Below are 6065 nucleotides of genomic sequence, written 5' to 3' on the forward strand. Positions count from 1 at the left end.
GTCTCGGTACCGATTCACGCAGTTATGAAATTTAGATGACAAAGATCGTGGTAGTCCAATCAGCATTCGCCACAAAGGATTATCGTGTACGCCTTGTAGTCGTCTTTCACGCGCACGAGGGGTGTTGACAAAGAGGTCAGAGCACTCGCTCCGATTTTCGGCGCTCAGTTGTGTAATGTCGCAGTCGGATGCACCTGCGATCCGTATGCACTCTCTACGTGCTCACACGGTTGCCGGTTCGCAGGATGTACAAATATATAATTTAAGAGTATAAACGTGGGACATTACAAGTATTTTCGTTAATTGGGATAGTTTAAGGGTTTTATTGGGGTTAATCGTTTATTCTCTCATTCACACATGTTCATTGGTCCTATTTCATTGCTTACTTTTCCTAATCTATAATCATGTCGCTATCGTTTAAGTCATCATCTATTGTTTTAAAGGTCTCGGATGTTTCGGGTTTATGTTGGTTCTGGGAATTTACTCTGGCATTTTGTATTGGGTTGCTGGTAACAGGATTTTCCTTTCTGTTTTGTTTTTGGCTCTTCAGTCTGGCTATTTTTTCTTTCAGGTCCAATATGGTTTCTTGTAATGGTTGTAGCTTGTCTAGAGCTTCATAGGCTTGTTCTTAAGAACACTGCTTGTTTCTTGTAAGATACATCGTGTAAACTGTTATCATTTTCTTGCATTTTTCATGAAATTTGGCAGTCGTGTTTCCTTGTGCTACACGTGGAAGTACCCTTGGTTCTGCAAACGTCGCTTTGTATATCGGGACACTCTCCTTTTTGGCTATTCTGACCACTTCTTCTGTGAAATACTGCACATATCCATACGTTAGGCGTCATTTTCTGTCTCTGACTGTCTCCTAGTAAGCTAGGGTTCCGAATTGCGCAAAATGGTCTAAAGAACATCCCGTCCTTTTCTCTGTAATTTCCATCCCAAGGGAGTAGGCAAAACAACCTGTTCCTGATTGGCTGTGTTGGTACTTGTTGGTTTACTACATGGATTTCAGATCTAACTGTTGGCTCTTCATTCGGGATAAGATCGATCAATTCTCCTATTGGCACTTTGGAATTTGAGGTCGTTGCGGGTCCCTGGTATTTTTAGCATTTTTATGATAATCACTACTATTATTGCTATGATTGCTAATTGGATGGTCATGCTTCCGTATAGTGTTATGTCATTTTTCTAACTTTGTCGTTTGTGCTTGCCTATCTCTTCTAGTTGACTTATTATTTCATGTAGCGATTTTTCGTTATTATTAGCTGTGTTAGGTGCTAATATTTTTGCTGTTTCTAGACTATGAATTTCTATGTCATTGTCTTCTTTAGTTAGTGACGGGTAAATATCTGCCAGTGACTTCTGCAGTTGTTGCTATGCACGTAGGAGCTACGTGCACAATTCCTGCTTCTTTAATCGTTATCTTGGTTTCGTGTTTGTTTTGGCATATAATATTTAGTGTTTCTGGTTCAACCGTGGAATATAGCCATGATTTATCATATTCTAAATATGTCCATTGGGTCTGCATGTTCTGTATCTTATGTCACAGTGGTTGATTGCTTTATGGCTGGGATTTAGGAGTAACGTTATTGCACAGTCTCTGGATTCGGGCACGTTCCTGAGTGCTCCTAGGATCGAGCATTTATCTGCGTAGTGTGTCGTGATACATGTTTGTCTCTGTTCTTCATTCAATTTAATGTATCTTGTATGATCGTAACTGATAGCTATGTATTCATGGGATGGTTTTATGAAAGCTTGTCCTATTGTATTTTTTTTCATATTTTGTGGCACATTAATTGGATGCATTCTGTACAATTGATACGGCATTCGGTCTACTAGTGGTAAATGCAGTACGGCTAACGTCCATTCGTTTTGGTGTATGGCATCGATGTTAGATATTTTGGCTAATTCTTCTGCTCTTATATGCTCTGGTGGTATTGGAAATTCTAAGTCTTGACTCACTTTTTTCACGTCCATGTTCATTTGATGGAGCATGTCTTGCTTCATGAGTTCTGGGTGCATTTTTCCTTCTTTCAGTCTTCGTAGAATTGCTAATAATTTTTCGTTGCTTTTAATAACGTGGTCTAGGGTTGATTCTAATCGCTTGACGTATATCATTATTTCGACTTGATAATTCATCTCTTCCATTTCTCGTAGCACACTCTTAATTCTTTTTGTTAACTCTCTTTCAAATCTTTGTAGCACTTTGTGATGGTTGTTAGTTATATTGTATAACTCTTCGAATTTTGTTGAAATTATGCGAGAGTTGCTATCAGATGTACTATTTTGGTCTGATCTTCGAAAAGTTGGTCTATATTTCTGTTTATGTTCTCCACTTCGTCGGTCACTAGTTCAAACAAACTGTTGCTTATGCTTCGTATTATGCCTAGTGGCACTAGTCTTCTTGCTCTGATACTTCGTGGATGTCGCGCTGTTGGATATTGAATGTGTCCTAGACTTGCTATGGTTTCCTTTATTGTTTCTTGGATATTTGTTAGTTCCTGCTCTTTTATTTCTAGCAGGTCGATCACTAAAGCATATCGGCATTTTCTCTCTTCCATTATTGTTTTACAGGTTTAAAATACTTCTTTGTACGAGCTTCTTGCTCTGAATGACTGCATGAAATCATCCACGTTGATGTAGATGTTGAGTTTCCATGTCGCTCTTTTTATTCTGATCACGTCCAATTTTTCGAAATATATTCCAGGGATTCTATCTGGTATACGGGTTCACATATGCTCTCGTTGAGCAGATTAAGTATTATTATTAAAATGTTTAAAATTCTCATCTTGTAACATGATCATTGATTAGTTGCGGGAATCCAAATCATCATCATCAGACTTATCCTCTACCGGTTTCAATTTGTCTATGTATTTTCGTATACGCTTGCCGTTAGGGTATTCTAAAATGACATTTTTACTATCTAGAAATTCGATTATTTTCAGCGGTTTATTCCTATAAGCAGTCACGTCGTGTGACTCATTGCATAAATTTATTACAAACGAACAACGAACGTTTCTGAACACTTTCTCCATACATCATCTATCGAGCACACGTGGGCGACACTCGGTGCCACCATAAAATCCTAACCTACATTCCGACACATTGCTGCCTCCCTCTGCCACTGTCAGCCCACAGGGTTAAGGGAGTAACAATAGTTCCGCCAGCGATTCGCCCGGTCGTGCGCTCACGTCCTGGTGAAATAAAGGTAAATTCCTAACCAACAAAGCCAGCCTTATGCCGACATCTCACGACTCGCTTTATCTCTCTGTGCACACAGGATAAGGAGAAGAACGAGACGAGCGACGAAAATTTGTGCAGCCGTGCGCTCACGACCCCACAAATCCAAGGGATAACCTCAAAACACCGTGACTATCCCGGCCGTTGCTGTGCGTACACAGAGCGGTCGAGATCGTTGTTACACAACAAATTCGGATCGGCGTAGCCGTGCGCACACGACTCCACCGTACCGAATTAATTCCTAACCTCGAAATCCGCCACCGACTCGTCATACCGCCACCGAACCGATACACCGCAGCCGCGAACACCGAATCATTCTTGTAACGAAATCGCGTATTTGTTCTTGTAAATTGTTAACCGCGTTAGTTTAAACAATTCTACTTGTAAAGACGAAGTATTTTTAACAAGGCGCATAATTGATTTCTGTTTCAGCCGGGATTTAACAACTGATTCCAAATGCTATTGTTTAATTAAGAAATATATTTTGTTATTGTTGAAAATATAAAAACTGACTCTTTTTTGCCCCTTTCCTCTATCCTGATCCTGGAACCGACTGACTATCCAGTCTCTTGGGGAAAGTTAAATTTTTTACTAGCTTCTTCTACTTCTTCTCTCGTCAGAGTTGTTTTAATCGATAGGTTCTTTATGGACTCTTCGTCGGTGTTTTCTTCGTTCTGGGATGTTTCTACTGCACTCACTTTGATGTCGATGTTGCTTATGGTTTTGTCCTGACTCTCTCCTGAGGAAAATACTTCATCGTCTTGTGTTGTATTCGACGCTTCCTGTCGCAATCCACTATATCTGGGATCAGGTATTGGAGGTTTGTCCAAATCACTGTCTTCATTGGTTGTAGATGATAGCCATGATCTTCTAGATGGGTTGACTGTCATCAATGTATCTGAATCTGCATCGGTCGAACTATCGGGAATTTCTCTTTGTTTTACAGTAGTGGCTTTAGATGTTGATGCTTCAGTCTCTGCTGGTTTTTCTGTCTTTGTTTTTCTTCCCAATATAGCCGTCTTAGATGCGTTTGGTATCGCGCCTTGTTTGATATACTGCCCCACTGGACTTTGTGTTTGCGTACGCCTTGCTCTGGTTCTCTGTGCTATTACGCTGTGGTCTAACTTAGGTGCATCTTTATTAGTTTTGGAGCCTATTGGTCTCCCTCGTGCTCTGGGTTTGTTTGCTATATCACCCGTTGATTGTATTCTGGTTCGTGGCTGCGTGATTACTTTGGATGACGTCGTTACACTTGCTGATGATATATATCTCTTGCTTCTTTTGTTTCTCTTCTATGACCATGACTTTGATACTAGGTAGATTCTTATTAATTTCTTCTTTAGTCATCTCTGGCGGGTTCCGTGATAGCGCATCAACGTTTTTATTTAATTTGCCTGGTTTATATTTGAAGGTATATTCGTATACAGTGATTCTGAACATCCATCTCATTAGTCTCTGTGCTGGATCTTTTCTGCTATGCATCCAGTTCAGTGGTTCATGATCGCTCACTAGCGTAAACTTTCTGCATAATAAATATGGTCAAATTGGTGCAAGGCATATAGTACTGCAAGACATTTCTTTTCTGTAGTCGAATAATTCCTTTCAGCTTTGTTGAGTGCTCTAGATAAATATTGTACCGGGTGATCAAAACCGTCCTTTTCTTAGCTGAGTGCGGCACTGATGGCGTAATCAGAAGCATCTGTGGTTAATGTAAATTCTTTATCGAAGTCCGGAAATTTCAAAATTGGTTCTTTCATTAAACATTCTTTTAGTTGCTGATAACTGTTTTCACACTCTTCTGTCCATTCAAATTTTACATTTTTCTTTAGGGGGTCATTGAGTGGCTTCGCGATTTTTGCAAAGTCTTTTATGTATTTTCTGTAGTATCCAAACATGCCGAGTACTTCTCTCACGTTTTTCGCATTTTTAAGTGTAGCAAGTTTTGCGATGGCGACTACTTTCTCTGGGTTTGGCTCTATGCCTTTGGCACTTATGATGTGTCCCAGGAATCCGACTTCTCTTCTAAAGAACTCTATTTTATCCGACTGTAATACTAGTTTTGCATATCTGAGTCTTTCCATTAAATTTCTAATTCTTTGCTCATGTTCTTGAAGGTCTTTGATGTACACTATTATATCGTCTAAGTAGACTAGCATCTCTATGTTTTGTAAACCTCTGAGTACCTTTTCCATTAATCGTTGGAATGTAGCCGTTGCATTTTTCAATCCTTCCGGCATTCTAGTATATTCATAATGTCCGTTTATAGTAGTGAATGCCGTGTTGTAACAATCTTCTGGGACCATTGGTATTTGTTGGAAACCACTTGCAAGATCAAAAATGGAAAAGTATGTGGCTCCTCCTAATTGATCCATTGTATCAGCGATGTTAGGTAGAGGGTAAGCATCTCTGATCGTCTTTTTGTTGAGTTCTCGGAAGTCAATTACCATTCTCCATTTCGGAATTCCGTGACTATCGGGCTTCTTCAGTACTATCCATATTGGCGAGTTGCATGATGAATTTGACTCTCTAATAATTCTGTCTCGTAGCTTATTTTCTACACTTTCTCTAACCACTTGTTTGTGCTTCGGGGGATGCCTGTATTGTTTCGTATTTATCGGTATATCGTCCTCTAAATGTATATGGTGCTGAATCATGTGTGTGCATAGTAATTTGTCTGCAGGCAATATAAATCTGTCTAAATAATCCTCTATAATACGATCTACAATTTTTAGTTCTTCTTTATTTAGGTGGCTTCTTCTGATAGCTTCTTTTACTCTCTCTCTCTCTCTCTCTCTCTCTCTCTCTCTCTCTCTCTCTCTCTCTCT

Source organism: Nasonia vitripennis (genome assembly GCF_009193385.2).
Source record: "Nasonia vitripennis strain AsymCx chromosome 4 unlocalized genomic scaffold, Nvit_psr_1.1 chr4_random0005, whole genome shotgun sequence".
Lineage (NCBI taxonomy): Eukaryota > Metazoa > Arthropoda > Insecta > Hymenoptera > Pteromalidae > Nasonia > Nasonia vitripennis.